This window comes from Microcaecilia unicolor, chromosome 7 (assembly GCF_901765095.1).
Source record: "Microcaecilia unicolor chromosome 7, aMicUni1.1, whole genome shotgun sequence".
Classification (NCBI taxonomy): Eukaryota; Metazoa; Chordata; class Amphibia; order Gymnophiona; family Siphonopidae; genus Microcaecilia; species Microcaecilia unicolor.
This window is the reverse complement of record NC_044037.1, coordinates 135,311,909-135,328,348: the sequence shown is the minus strand read 5'-3', so window position 1 is coordinate 135,328,348 and position 16,440 is coordinate 135,311,909. Positions and strand designations below refer to the sequence as shown.

The 16,440-nt window shown below is 46.7% G+C and overlaps 1 protein-coding gene across 3 annotated transcripts in view; it reads left to right on the top strand.

Annotated features, from left to right (window-relative positions):
- The window catches only part of C7H21orf58 (chromosome 7 C21orf58 homolog), an 872,003-nt gene that overhangs the window by 142,426 nt on the left and 713,137 nt on the right, over positions 1–16,440 (top strand). The window lies entirely within an intron of this gene.

Here is a 16,440-nt window from a genome sequence, read left to right as displayed (position 1 = left end):
TATACATATAATTTTGTACCCCACCTAGAATCACAGATAGTGCAGGTTAGTAATTTTTAATTAAAGCTAATAAATAAATAAATATTTCTCAACCTTTCTTCTGTTGTAATAGACTTGAGGGACAGTGCCCATGTGTGTGGCACACTGAACACTACAATCTGCAGTTAAGCAACCCCGCCCCCATATCATTTTATTTTTATATTACAAATGATGCACGAGAAATGTAAAAAATATTCTTAACCATTTATTTTTTACTAGCCGTTAAGCCCGTAAAAACGGGCAAGTATTGCAGCCCTCCTTTCTCCCCTGGCCTCACCCCATCCACCGATCCTCCCCCCTCCCCCATGTCCAGCAACCCTCCTCTGTGCCCTGCTCTCACCCCAAGTCCAGCAACCATGGCCCTTCCCCCCATGTCCAGCTACCCTCATCGCCACCGCTCCCTCCCCCCTCCGTGCCGGGCCCCCTGCACTGACCTGACAGCGCCTCTCACCTCCATGTGAAAGCGCTACAGGCAGCAGCAGATCGCTCTGCTGCTGCCTGCAGCGCTTCCACACAGAGGTGAGAGGCGCTGTCAGGTCAGTGCAGGGGGCCCGATACGGAGGGGGGCGGGAGCGGCGGCGGGGATGGGGGGGGAGGGTGGGGGTTGTTTCATGTGATGTTCCTTTCCAGGCAGCAATGGCGGCGTCTGACAATTTGACTCCGTTTCCCTCTCTGTTCCGCCCTCTGACGTCATGACGTCTTGATGCGAGGGCGGGACAGAGAGGGAAGTCTGTACTGCGCATTTGCAAGTGAGTATGGTCACTTGCCGTTTATATGTTTGATTGTTATTGAAATTGAAGTTATTACATTTTTTTCTCACAGAAGTTTTAGAGCCTCTTTTACAAAGCTGTGCTAGTGATTCCTGCGTAGCAAATGAGAGGAAACCCATTCTATTCCTATGGGTTTCCTCTCATTTCCTGCCTGGAAATCACTAGTGCGATTTCTTAAAAGAGGCCCTTAATCTTTACTTACTTTATCAGGATTTTTTTGATATGGGGTTGAATGGTAGACAAGTTTACACTAAACTTACTGTCAACATTAAGAAAGTTTTACCTGTTCTGGAGTCTATACAGAGCTAGGATGTTTCCCCTTACAGTTTGCTGTACAAAAATATATTAAATATGTTTCAAATTTTGCTAACAGCAGTATGAAATCTTTCCACTGACAGATTGCACTTTAAGGTCTATTTTAGAAAGGTCATGTATGTAAGAAAATAAACACTGAAATGAAAACATGTATATCTGGGCCATCATTTTAGAGCAGGTCTGCATGTATAAGTACATAAGTACATAAGTAATGCCATACTGGCATCGAGCCCAGCATCCTGTCCATGACAGCGGCCAATCCAGTAAAGGGCACCTGGCAAGCTTCCCAAATGTACAAACATTCTATACATGTTATTCCTGGAATTGTGGATTATTCCCAAGTCCATTTAGTAGCGGTTTATGGACTTGTCCTTTAGGAAACCGTCCAACCCCTTTTTAAACTCTGCTAAGCTAACCGCCTTCACCACTTTCTCCGGCAACGAATTCCAGAGTTTAATTACACGTTGGGTGAAGAAAAAGTTTCTCCGATTTGTTTTAAATTTACTACACTGTAGTTTCATCGCATGCCCCCTAGTCCTAGTATTTTTGGAAAGCGTGAACAGACGCTTCACATCCACCTGTTCCACCACTCACACTCATTATTTTATATACCTCTATCATGTCTCCCCTCAGCCATCTCTTCTCCAAGCTGAATAGCCCTAGCCTCCTTAATCTTTCTTCATAGGGCAGTCGTCCCATCCCTGCTATCATTTAGTCGCCCTTCTCTGCACCTTTTCCAAATCTACTATATCTTTCTTGAGATGCGGCGACCAGAATTGAACACAATACTCAAGGTGCGGTCGCACCATGGAGCGATACAACGGCATTATAACATCCTCACACCTGTTTTCCATACCTTTCCTAATAATACCCAACATTCTATTCGCTTTCCTAGCCGCAGCAGCACACTGAGCAGAAGGTTTCCGTGTATTATCGACGACGACACCCAGATCCCTTTCTTGGTCCGTAACTCCTAACGTGGAACCTTGCATGACGTATCTATAATTCGGGTTCTTTTTTCCCACATGCATCACCTTGCACTTGTCCACATTAAACATCATCTGCTATTTAGCCGCCCAGTCTCCCAGTCTCTTAAGGTCCTCTTGTAATTTTTCACAATCCTGTCGCGATTTAACAACTTTGAATAACTTTGTGTCATCAGCAAATTTAATTACCTCGCTAGTTACTTCCATCTCTAAATCATTTATAAATATATTAAAAAGCAGCGGTCCTAGCACAGACCCCTGAGGAACCCCACTAACTACCCTTCTCCATTGTGAATACTGCCCATCTAACCCCACTCTCTGTTTCCTATCCGTCAACCAGTTTTTAATCCACAATAGGACATTGACAAGGTATCTCATGAAAGGCTACAGAGGAAATTGGAGGGTCATGGGATAGGAGGAAATGTCCTATTGTGGATTTTGAAAATCCAGATACACAATATCAACCGGTTCCCCTTTGTCCACATGTTTGCTTACTCATTCAAAGAATTGAAGTAAATTGGTCAGGCAAGATTTCCACACACAAAAGCCACGCTGACTTGGTCTCAGTAATCCATGTCCTCGGATGTGCTCTGTAATTTTGTTTTTAATAATAGCCTCTACCATTTTCCCCGGCACTGACGTCAGACTCACCGGTCTATAATTTCCCGGATCACCCCTGGAGCCTTTTTTAAAAATCGGTGTTACATTGGCCACCCTCCAATCTTCCGGTACCACGCTCGATTTTAAGGATAAGTTGCATATCACTAGCAGTAGCTCTGCAAGCTCATTTTTCAGTTCTATCAGTACTCTAGGATGAATACCATCCGGTCCAGGAGATTTGCTACTCTTCAGTTTGCATTACGTCCTCCAGGTTTACCGTGAAGTCAGTAAGTTTCTCCGACTCGTCCGCTTGAAATACCATTTCCGACACCGGTATCCCACTCAAATCTTCCTCGGTGAAGACCGAAGCAAAGAATTCAATCAGTCTCTCTGCTACGTCTTTGTCTTCCTTGATCACCCCTTTTACCCTGGTCATCCAGCGGCCCACCCGATTCTTTTGCCGGCTTCCTGCTTTTAATATACCGAAAAAATTTTTTACTATGTTTTTTTGCCTCTAATGCTATCTTTTTTTCGTAATCCCTCTTGGCCTTCTTTATCTGCGCCTTGCATTTGCTTTGACACTCCTTATGCTGCTTCTTGTTATTTTCAGACGGTTCCTTCTTCCATTTTCTGAAGGCGTTTCTTTTAGCCCTAATAGCTTCCTTCACCTCACTTTTCAACCAGGCTGGCTGTCTTTTGGACTTCCGTCTTTCTTTTCTAATTCGCGGAATATGTATGGCCTGGGCCTCCAGGATGGTATTTTTGAACAGCGTCCATGCCTGTTGTACAGGTTTTACTCTCTCAGTTGCCCCCCTAAGTTTTTTTTTTACCGTTCTTCTCATTTTATCATAGTCTCCTTTTTTAAAGTTAAACGCTAACGTATTTGACTTTCTGTGTACAGTTACTTCAAGGTCGATATCAAAACTGATCATATTATGATCACTGTTATCAAGCGGCCCCAGTACCATAACATCCCTCACCAGATCATGCGCTCCACTAAGGACCAAGTCTAGAATTTTTCCTTCTCTCGTCGGCTCCTGCACCAGCTGCTCCATAAAGCTGTCCTTGATTTCATCAAGGAATTGTACCTCTGTAGCGTGTCCCGATGTTACATTTACCCAGTCTATATTTGGATAATTGAAGTCACCCATTAGTATCACATTGTCCATTTTGTTCGCGTCTCTGATTTCTTTTATCATTTCTGTGTCTACCTGCTTGTCCTGGCGAGGCGGATGGTAGTACACTCCTATCACCGTTTTTTTCCCTTTTATACATGGAATTTCAACCCACAATGATTCAAAGGTGTGATTTGTGTTCTGCTGAATTTGTAATCTATCTGAGTCAAGGCTCTCGTTAATATACAATGCTACCCCTTCACCAGTCCGGTCCACCCTATCACTACGATATACTTTGTACCCCAGTATGACAGTGTCCCACTGGTTATCCTCCTTCCACCAGGTCTCAGTAATGCCTATTATATCCAATTTTTCATTTAGTGCAATATATTCCAACTCTCCCATCTTATTTCTTAGACTCCAAGCATTTACATATAAACATTTCAGAGTATGTTTGTTGTTCCTATTTGCATGATGATTAGTACCTGACACTATTGATTTGCCATCTTTTGTCTGATCTTTAGTTGTATTTAAGGGCACCTGGCCTACGGTCTGTTGTGCAACCTCACTATCCAGAAACCCTATCTTCCCTGTTTGTGAGGTATCTTTGCAAGATACCTTTTCCCGAACCATGCGCTTTTGAGCGACTGTCGGCCTTCCCCCCATTTCTAGTTTAAAAGCTGCTCTATCTCCTTTTTAAATGCCGACGCCAGCAGCCTGGTCCCACCCTGGTTAAGGTGGAGCCCATCCTTTCGGAATAGGCTCCCCCTTCCCCAGAATGTTGCCCAGTTCCTAACAAATCTAAAACCCTCCTCCCTGCACCATTGTCTCATCCACGCATTGAGACTCCGGAGCTCTGCCTGTCTCTTGGGCCCTGCGCGTGGAACAGGTAGCATTTCAGAAAATGCTACCCTAGAGGATCTGGATTTGATGTATGATGTAAAATAGACATATCTCCGCCTTCTGGAATAAATATATAAACAATAATGGTCTCTTTTTACTAAAGTGCGCTAATGGATTTAGTGCATGCTAATGATTAGCGTGTGCTAAATGCTAAGAAGTGCATTTTATTCTTACATGCTTTCTAGCATTTAGCACATGCTAATTGTTAGCATGTGCTAAATCCATTAGTGCATCTTAGTAAAAGGAGCCCAATGTATATTAGATACAAATTAGGCAGGCATGCACATGCAAAAGGGCCACATACCTAGATGGAGAAAAAAGCGTACAAGTTGTGACAAAATGAAGATAGATGGACATCCCCATCCCGGCCACAATATACATATGCACTCTGAATGGGCAGCTTCTGGCAATTTGCATGTGTTATCATCACCAGTCTGCATAAGATACATGCGTATAATGCTCATGTAAGTGACACGTGGCTAGTACTTACACAAACACTACTGCATGGCTTGTGGAGGATGACCTTTTTCCAGTTCTTCACAACACAAAGGCTTCTATTGTCCAGTCATCATATAGAAGCAAGATGGCTGCAAGGAGGGTGGGGAACTTTTCATAGGAAGAGAGTAGCCAATGAAGCCAAGCTCTACTGATCAGGTGACCGATGGACTGCCCATATACTATATTAGCAAGACACAAATCGGGAGATGGGCGTCCTTCTCTCAGGGTCGCTCAAATCGGCATAATCTAAAGCCGATTTTGGGCGTCCTTAACTGCTTTCCATCGCAGGGACGACCAAAGTTCCCAGGGGCGTGTCGGCAGTGTACCAAAGGCGGGATGTGGGCATGGTTAAGAGATGGGCGTCCTTGGCCGATAATGGAAAAAAGAGAGGGTGTCCCTCAGGAGCATTTGGCCGATTTTACTTGGTCCCTTTTTTTTCACGACCAAGCCTCGAAAAGGTGCCCGAATTGACCAGATGACCACCGGAGGGAATTGGGGATCACCTCCCCTTACTCCCCCAGTGGTCACCAACCCCCTCCCACCCCAAAAAAATATTAAAAAAACATTTTTTCCAGCCTCTATGCCAGCCTCAGATGTCATACCCAGCTCCATCACAGCAGTATGCAAGTCCCTGGAGCAGTTTTTAGTGGGTACTGCAGTGCACTTCAGGCAGGTGGACCCAGGCCCATCCCCCTCACCTGTTACACTTGTGGTGGTAAATGTGAGCCCTCCAAAACCCACCACAACCCACTGTACCCACATGTAGGTGTCCCCCTTCATCCCTAAGGGCTATGGTAGTGGTGTACAGTTTTGGGGAGTGGGCTTGGGGGGGGGGGTTGGGGGGCTCAGCACCCAAAGTAAGGGAGCTATGCACCTGGGAGCAATTTGTGAAGTCCACTACAGTGCCCCCTAGGGTGCCCGGTTGGTGTCCTGGCATGTAAGGGGGACCAGTGCACTACAAATGCTGGCTCCTCCCATGACCAAATGCCTTGCATTTGGTCGTTTTTGAGATGGGCGTCCTCGGTTTCCATTATTGCCGAAAACCAGGGATGACCATCTGTAAGGTCGACGATCTCAACATTTAGGTTGACCATCTCTAAGGTCTACCTAAATTTCCAGATTTGGGCATCCCTGACCGTATTATCGAAACAAAAGATGGACGTCCATCTTGTTTCGATAATACGGGTTTCCCCGCCCCTTCGGCAGAACGTCCTTAGAGATGGACGCCCTTAGAGATGGTTGTCCCGGTTCGATTATGCCCCTCCATGTACCACTGCTGTTCATTTATTTTTGATATACCGCTGACTAACATATTTCCTCAGCTGTTTACAATCATTCATGTTAAAAAAAAATAAAAATAGAGTAGAAACCCTCAAAAAGTTACAATGGCTTAAAGAGAAAATACACTAAAAGAGGCAATTATAATATTCAGGGCTCTCCACAATTCACCCCCCCCTCCCTTCTGCTCACAAGTCAGTAAGGCAGAGCCAATTAATTTGTTTCATAGATTCTTTGAATAGATGTATTTTTAGGGTGTTTTTAAAATGGACAAATTAAGTTTCCTAGCTAATGTACAGTACATAGGGAGGGTATTTCAAAATATTGGACTAACGATGCTAAAAATAGCATGTCAGGTAGTATCCCACCTAATAATTTAAAAAGAAGGTACTACCAGAAGATGCTTGTTGAATAATCATAGGTTTATATATGGAGCATATGGAATTAAGAAGTGAACTAAAAATGGAGCATATGGAATTAAGACGTGAACTAAAAAGTAGGGTAGACTTTAGTTTTGAATCTTCTAAACAAGATTAAGACTTTTAAAACAAATTCTAGCAGATACCAGTAGCCAATGTCCATTGTGAAGAAGAGAGGTCTCGTGGTCATAATTTTTTGCTTATGTTATCAGTTTAATTGTCATGTTTCTTTTTGTCATTGAATATTTTATTATATTTTAAAGATGTATATAAACAACTTGCACTATACCATTACAAAATAAACAAAATAAATAAATGAAGAGGGAGTCACAAACTGTGTATCCACGTCTCAGAAACCTCATCTTACAAACACTTAAATTCTCCCTATTACAAATCAACATCTTTCCATATAACCCCTACCCCTACCTCCCCCTTACTCACACCGTAACCCCAAACTCTATCAAATTGTCCAATGGATTCTTCAGGACAATCTCCCCATTATCTCCCCATCTCCTCCTTCCCTATGTACCCACCCTCCCTCCACCCAATCTGACCTTCAACATAAAATCTCTCAAACCCCCTCCCCCACTCAGATATGAGGTAAACAGTTTTGAAGTCTATCCAAATCTCATTTGCGAGGTAAAAAGCAGTCCCTACACTGTGCTGTGAGGTGTTCCATACAAAATTGTTGACCCAGCTTACATTTCCATTCATCAAGAGCCGGATGTACCGTGCTCTTCCAATGCAGCGCTATAAGGTATTTTACCGCTGCTAAGCCCCATTGCATCATTTTACCTTCCCACCATGGAGCCCTCTTGTTATGCAATCCCAATAGGCAAACAGTGGGGCTATATGTCAAAGAAGTCCCCGACATAACCGACATTGCTTTCATCACTCCCAGCCAGAAGGGGATTATCAAAGCACAGTTCCACCAGATATGTAAAAATGTACCTTTCTGGGTCTTGCACCTCCAACATACGTATCAGTAGGGAATATGCGTTTCATTCTATCAGGCATATAGTACCACCGAGTAAGTACCTTATACACATTTTTCTTGCACCAACACACACACACTGAAGCCTTCTGTACTTCTCCACACAGGGTCTCCCATTCCAAATTAGAAAACTTACAATTCAAATCTTTCTTCCAGGCACATTGGAATTTATAGGGACTTGAATCCTACTGCCTGATAAATGTGTATATCACCAAAATGGGTGTAGGCAACTTCTGCTAAAGTAGCCATAAATTCTCTAAACACTCCAGCTTAAGGGGATCCTCCCGATGCCAACCCTGTGTCCTCATAAAGTGCTGAATTTGCAGATAGGGGAAAAATCCCCTTTTAATGAGGGCATACATGGAGCGCAAGGCTTCAAATTCCATCACTCGACCCCCTTGTCATGACATCCTAAAAGTGGATTAGCTCCAATTGTTCCCAAAGAGCAAATGTCACATTCTTCTTCCTAGCCACAAAACCGGGCTCCCACCTAATCGCTGCTAAAGAAGAAATCCAATCCACCTGGCCCCAACATCTCTGTACTTCCCCCCATATCTCAAACAGATGTCGAACAAAAGGGTTTTGTGTTCCAAAAGATTTACCCCCCAATCCTTCAGTAGTCCATAAAAAGAACTTAAAGGATGCAAGGGAAAATAGGTTTGTTCCACCAAAACAGAAGGTTTTAATTTCCGACTCTCCCAATCTAAAATCATCCGGAGTTGAGCTGCTGTTGGTAACTGCTCTCCCTCCCTGTTCTTGAGCTCCCCATAGAACCATTTCTTTCTATTCCAAATAAACTGAGATAGGGAACCTGTAGTTGTCTAAGAAGATTCCGTGGGATGCGAATAGGTAGTGATTAAAATAAGAAAAGCAACCTGGGTAATACATTCATCTTTATCATCGCAATACGTCCCACCAACAGAACCATAACCTCTTCCAATGGGACAATTCTACATGAATCAGATCCCAAATCTTGTCATAGTTGAATGAAAATAACCTACTGAGATCCTGAGGTATTCTGATTCCCAAATATCGAATACTATGAGAGGTCCAACGAAAAGCAAAAGCTACCTGTCACAGTTGTGGCCTTGCCCTTACGTTCAGACCTACTGTTTTTCTGTATCTAGCTCTGTGACCTCTCCAGTCTGCCTTTTTTCCTGTTGTTGTTCTTCCTGTTAGCAAAGCCTTGCTTTGGTCTCCCTGCTTCTGCTTCATTTCCTACTTGTGACATCATCAGTCTACTCCTTTATAAGGACCCAGGGTGCTTTCCTGCCTTGCCTTTGCAACAGGTCTATTTTCCTTTTTTGTGTTGTACTGTTGTTTGATTCTGAGGGAACTGGTCTTCTTGTTAGTCTGTGTCTCTGGGCACAGCCCTGAGCCCTGTGTGTGTGTGTGTTCTTCTGCTTAAAGCCCTCTTCTGTTTCTCTGTGTGGGTTGTTCTGCTTTAAACCTGTATGGATTACTAACCTGTTAACTTTGCTTCCAAGCAAAGTCCTGTTTTGTTTCCTTGTGTGATTTCCCTTGTTAACTTTCACTGTTCAGAGAGCCGGTTGTTGCCTGCCCAGCTGCTTTTCTTGATTATTTTGCTTCCACAGCTTAGCAGCTGTCCTTGATTACCGTGCTCCTGTACAGCTGGGTGTACTCTCTCTGCCTGCCTTTCCTGGTTGAGTTCTGGTAAGCCAACACCAACAGAGGGTGATCTCTCCACAGGATAAACAAAAGCCAACACAAACAAACCAGGGGCGTATCTGCATGGGGCCACAGGGGCCTGGGCCCCCGCAGATTTCGCCCTGGACCCCCCTACCGCCGTCAACCCTCCCCCGCTGCCGTTGCTTACTTTTGCTGGCGGGGGACCCCAACCCCCGCCAGCCAAGGTCCGCTTCCACCTGCCAGTGCCGCTGCCTTTAAAAATATTTCTTCAGCTGGCGGGGGACCCCAACCCCTGCCAGCCGACCCGAGGTCTGTAAAGTTCTTCGTCCTCTGTGGCTGGCCCGTGCTGTATAGCTGTGTTGAATGAATCCAGTTCGGAGTCTGACATCGCAGCACGTTGTACGCACATACAACGTGCTGCGACATCAGACTCCGAACTGGATTCATTCAACACAGCTATACAGCACGGGCCAGCCACAGAGGACGAAGAACTTTACAGACCTCGGGTCGGCTGGCGGGGGTTGGGGTCCCCTGCCAGCTGAAGAAATATTTTTAGAGGCAGCAGCACTGGCAGGTGGAAGCGGACCTCGGCTGGCGGAGGTTGGGGTCCCCCGCCAGCAAAGGTAAGCAATGGCAGCGGGGGAGGGTTGGCAGCGGGGGGTGGGGGGTGTAGAGAGTCGTTGGTGGCAGGGGGGCTCTGGCAGTGGCGGCAGAGGCGGCGGGAGGGTCTGGCAATGGCAGGGGGTGGCGGGGGCTAAAATGTGCCCCCTCCCTCTGGCCCCCCCTACCGCCAGAGTCCAGATATGCCCCTGAAACAAACAGTGGATCCAAAAAAAGTCCTCTCACAGATGGTGTTTCCTAAACAAGGTCTTTATTTCAAATTAATAAGAGTGACCCGACACGAGTCGTGTTTCGGCCGTAAAGGCCTGCGTCAGGGGTCTATGAATGAACAAAAATACATTAATAATAAAAACCACATTCGAACATATATAAAAGGCACACGTATAAAAACATACAATGAAACATCGTAATTTATATAAATAAACATACCTATAAATTTCCAATAAAGAAATAATCTTGCAGAATAAATAACACACAGTTAACTTTCCGTTAACTGAGAAATCTATAACAAAAAAATGATAAAAACACATTACAAATCATATCATAAAATCAATTGATCACATTTATATGTAGTGGTTATACGAAACATATATGAAAAATATTTTAAAATGTATAAAAACATATATATAAAATATATGTATCAAATACAATGGAAAAAGAAAGATGATATACGTGGAGGGGCATAATCGAACGCAAATGCCTATCTCCATGGGCGTCTATGTCCGAAAACAGGTACGTGAAGAGGCGGGACAGACCGTATTTTTGAAAAAATGAACGTTTTTCAGCTGGGCGTTTGTTTTTTTTAGCGATAATGGAAACTAAAAACGCCCAGCTCAAAAATGTCCTAATCCGAGCCATTTGGTCGTGGGAGGGGCTAGGATTCATAGTACACTCGCCCCCCCCTGACATGCCAGGACACCAACTGGGCACCCTAGAGGTCAGTGCGGTGGACTTCAGACAACGCTCCCACATGCATAGCTCCCTTACCACAGGTGCAGAGCTCCCAACCCCATCCCCCAAAACCCACTACCCACAAATGTACAACACTACCATAGCTCTTAGGGGTGAAGGGGGCACCTACATGTGGGTACAGTGGGTTTTGGAGACCTCCCATTTACCAGCACAAGTGTTACAGGTAGGGGGGGATGGGCCTGGGTCCACCTGGTTGAAGTGCACTGCGGTACCCACTAAAAGTGCTCCAGGGACCTGCATACACGCAGGCCTCTAGGACTTGTTGCTGCTATATAACATTGGCACACCAGTTGACACCTGAAGACTAATCTCTCCGAAAACGTCCTTTATTGGAATAAGCATGCTTACTCACAGTTAACTGCAGATCAGAGGTTGTGCCCCACTGGCAACGAGTCTCCCTGGTACTGAGATGAGCAGTAGGTCAGAGATGGCAGAATGCTGTACCATGCCCTCTTTCAGCCACATTCAAGGTAAGAACTAAGTTCTGTAACGTGGCTAACACGTGAAAGGGATCTAAAACTGGCTTACAAAAATGGCCACTACCTCATGGACTACCGGAAACAAAACAGGGCACACTCTGACCCAGTAAGCAGGGGGAAAAGCACCATGGGAGTAGAGCCTACCAACTACCAACATCGTGAGCATTTGCCACAAGCTACTGGAATCACGAAGCCCAATATCCTACACCCACCACAATGCATTGCTGATGTGACTCTGCAGTGCGCATAACAGAAAAGGTGTCACACTCACCCGAGAGCCACATCAGAACCAGGGAAAGGCTGTCACAGGATAGAACACATTCTGCTGTCATGGAGGTGGGTACGGCATTTGAGGCTGGCATAGAGGCTGGAAAAAAAGTTTTTAAAGTGGGGTTTTTTGGTGGGAGGGGGTTAGTGACCACTGGGGGAGTCCGGGGAGGTCATCCCCAATTCCCTCCAGTGGTCATCTGGTCAGTTGGGGCACTTTTTTGGGTCTTGTTCGTGAAAAAAAAGGGTCCACAAAAAGTGACCCAAAATCGCGGTAAAAACGCCTTTTTTTTCGATTATCAGCTAAAGACGCCCATCTCTCCTTGGCCGATAACCACACCCCAGTTCCGCCTTCACCACGCCTCCGACACCCCCCCGTCAACTTTACCTGTTTCTGCGATGGATTGCAGTTGGAAACGCCCATAATCGGCTTTCGATTATACCGATTTGGGCGCCCACGGGAGAAAGACACTCATCTCCCGATTTGAGTTGCAATATAGGCGTTTTTCTCTTTCAATTATAAGCAGGATAGCCTCTAAACTTATTACAAATATATGGATCATAATATTTTATTTTAATGAGGAGTGACGAAACAAGTTTTCTAAGTCACATTTCTCAATGGAAGGTACCAGGCATAACAATGACTATCCAGCTTATAATCGAAAGAAAGCGCCGGCAAAAAACCGACATAAAAGGAACATCGCTGGCTCCATCACAGAAAGCCAGCCATAAGCCATAATCGAACCCCAGCTTTTCCGCCGGCGTCACCGTAAAGCCGGCCAACTAAGGCCGGCCACATAAGGGGCGTGTTAGGGGTGTGTTGCGGGTGGGGTAACGAGACACGCGGCTGCAACGTATAACGGATAACGAAATAGTAATGTATGGCCAGCGACACAGGTGGCGTGATTAGACCACAAATAAAAGCGACCAGAGTAAGAGGCAAATTGTCTATAGACCCATTAGCGATTGTGTGTAGTTGGAGAGTGGCGAAATCATTGTTGGGAGAGTTCAACTGGTGTTTGCAGAGAAAGCTGAGAGATTGTTGAGTACCTGTTAGCGTGTGTCCCTGTCTGCCTCATTTGTGCTTTACCTTCCTCTGTTTTTGTTTTTGTCCAGTGTAGTGCTGCAGCTGTTTGTGAAGACTGTCGTTTGCTGCTTGGAGAGTGAGTGGCTAGAGGGTGTGGCAGGAGAGATTGTAGTGGGTGTTTGTGGCTGGTGTGAGAGTGAGTGGCAGCTTCTGTTTGTTCCTGGTGTCTTTCACTGGTGTATTGCATCTGTACTGTGGGGAAATGGAGGCACTAAATGCATAGGTGGCTAGCATGTTAGAGGAAGAGGGGAGGCACCGCAGGAGGTATGCACGCCCCAGAGTGTTCAGGCCCCGTTCCACTTTCCTAGACCTCACTGACCTGCAGTGCCTCACTAGGTTCCGGTTTGATAGAGCTGCCATTCATTACCTCTGTGACCAGCTCCAACCCCTTCTGCAGGCCGGGACCCTTAGGAACAACCCCATCCCTGTGCACCTAAAGATCACTGCTTCTCTCTTTTTTCTGGCCACTGGGAGTTTCCAGTCTGTCCTAGCTGTGAACACGGGTCTCACACAGCCTTCCATTTCTAATTGCCTCACCCAGTTCCTTGATGCCTTCCTCACCCACACCCCTGAGTACATCACCTTCCCCACCACCCCCCAGGCCCTGCACAACAACATGGCTGACTTCTACGCTGTAGCTCGCTTCCACTCGGTCATAGGCGCCATTGACTGCACACATGTCGCACTCAGACCCACCCCCCCCCCGGGCACGCCACTTATAGGAACAGAAAATCATTCCACTCCATGAATATGCAAGTGGTGTGTGACGCCCAGGGGGAGATTCTAGATGTGTGTGCCCGATATCCAGGGTCAACCCATGATGCATACATATTGCAGCACTCGGGCATTTTTCGCAGGTTTGACCGAGGGGAGATTACCGGCGGATGGCTCCTAGGTAAGTGCAGCATGGATGTGGCCAAACTATCACCTCCTCCAACAGGCAGGCCTCAGCACTGTCTACATCCCAACCTCCACAAGGTACCCACTCCAAATAATACATACTCATCATCTGTCTCATTCTGCTTCTCTCCAAAGGTGACCGAGGCTACCCACAGCGGACTTGGCTCATGACCCCCATAGTGCACCCACAAACAAGGGCAGAGGAGAACTACAACAGTAGGCATCGGACCACCCATGGCATAATAGAGCGGACGTTTGGACTACTAAAGAACAGGTTCCGATGCCTGGACCGTTCTGGAGGGGAGCTCCTCTATAGCCCCCAAAAGGTGGCAAAGATATTCCTGGCCTGCTGCATGCTACATAATTTGGCAAAGTGCCAAGGACAGGCCCTCCCAGAAGAGGTACAGCCACCAAAGCAGCAGCAGGCCCCAGAGGAACAGGATGAGGAGCCCCCTCCACCTCCCGCCCACAGAGCAGAGCTCACTGCTCACCAGCTGGGGGTCAGAGCCAGACAAAGACTCTTGGACACAAGTTTTCAGTGAAGTAAGTGCATATTTATTTATATCTTACACTATTTACACACCCACAACACCCCCTCCCACCACCATCACCCGCTCTGTGCATAGTCCCCTCCTTCCACCCCTCAACCCCCAGCATGTGCCATCACTTTCCCTGTCACCTCCCCCGTCCCCTTCTACCCCTCCCACCGTGTTCCTTTGCAGCTGGTGCTGCATGGGAACTCTGTTGAGAGTCCTCCTCTGAGCTCCCCTCCTCAGTGGCCACCTTGTTCTCTGTCCCTTGTCCTGCAACCTGGGCACAGGACCCAGAATGGGAGCTGGATGGGTGGCTGGGGAAGCGGATGATCTCAAGCTCCACTTCTTCGCAGGTGGTTCATGTGCAGTCGAAGAAGTGGATGGCAGTTGTTGTGGTGGTGGGTGCTGCACAGCTGGACTAGGTGGTCTCAGGACACGGTGTAGGCCCTCAATGCTGTGCTCCAGCCGTTGGAGCTGCTGGATCACAGCACGTTGGGGCTCTACCGCTTCCCGTTGCACCTGCATCGCTTCCTGGTGGGCCTCCCGTTGGGCCTGGAGCGCTTCCTGCTGCACCTGGAGCGCTTCCTGCTGCACCTGGAGCACTTGCTGGTGCATCTGTAATTTCTTCCAATGGTACTCCTCCATCTGTAGATTGTGGTTCAGCAACTGTGTGGCCAGGTGCAGTAGCTGGCTCCTCTGGCTGCCTGGCCTCTGCTGAGCAGCTGCCCCCCCTTCTGCCTCATCACTTTCTTCATCTGTGCCATTATCTGCAGCTGGTGGAGGCATAGGTGGTGCGGCAGTTGGTGGAGGCATAGGTGGTGGTGCTGGTGTTGGGTGTTGTGGTTCAACCCCATGGTCCTGTGTTGGTTGGTGTGCAGGCCCACGGCTTTGCTGCTGTGTGTGGTGGGGCTGGAGGCCACTAGGGCCAGCTTCTTCCTCCCACTGGGTGTCATCACCTGCATAGCAAAAAGGGAACAAGTGTGTTGGTCCAAATATTCTGCATTTGTTTTTCAGCATTCATATACATAGCCCCACAGGCAAAAACCCAGCAAAGAGATGGTGAGGAATGGGATTGGCAGGCAAGCCACAGGTGTCATTGTGCATGGTACAGAGCTAGAGACAAGGAATGCAGTGCACTGCAGAGACTGACGTGCAAGACAGCCACACAGACATACAACTGTGAAAGGAGTGCAGAGGACACAGTGGCTAGAGTACAGAGGTGTGGGAAAGAGATATGCAGAGTTTGGTGATGGGGAAAAAAGGAGGGAGTGGGGAAGGCACCCAAAGGTGTGAAACAGTGCAAACCTACACATGGTGTATGTATTGATTTACGTGTATATATAATCTTGTAAATATCTTGACATGTATGATATACATTGCTAGAGACCCTACCCCCCCTCCTCCCTCTTCCCTCTCCCCCCTCCTCCCTTTCCATATGTGATGGTTTGCAATGATGATAAGCATTGCATGCTGTTCTTTTCCCCTTTTCCCTACTGAGGAGCACCACACTGTCCCCCACTTGTGTGAAACACAGTGTAGTACAGCACAACAGATCCCCTAGCTCCCTAATGGTGAACCTACCTGAGCCCTCAGCCTGTGCAGATGTGTCCAGGGACCCAATGCCATGGATCCCCTCCTGGAGCAAGAGCCTATGGACGACCAGTTCAATGGGGGTCAGGTTTGCGGTGTCATTTCCTGGGGGGTTTGCACCAGCCTTCCTCCTGTTTATTTTCTCAGAATCTGCCTTTGCTAATCAAGCAGCGGAAGCAGTGGCCCGTCTCATCTCTCTCTGGGCAAAGTTACATATGCCCTCCAAATATCTAGCTTTCCCAACTTTGAATCTGCTCATGACAGGCTTACACCATCAGGCAGTATGGACTCTTGTAATTAGAAAGGAACCCAGTATGTAGTAGATATAATAAGATAGTTTATTACAATCTTACCAATGGTAATACAGGTAGGTTAAGCATTCACATAATGGAACCGCATATCATGGCACGTCCTCTCTCTCTAG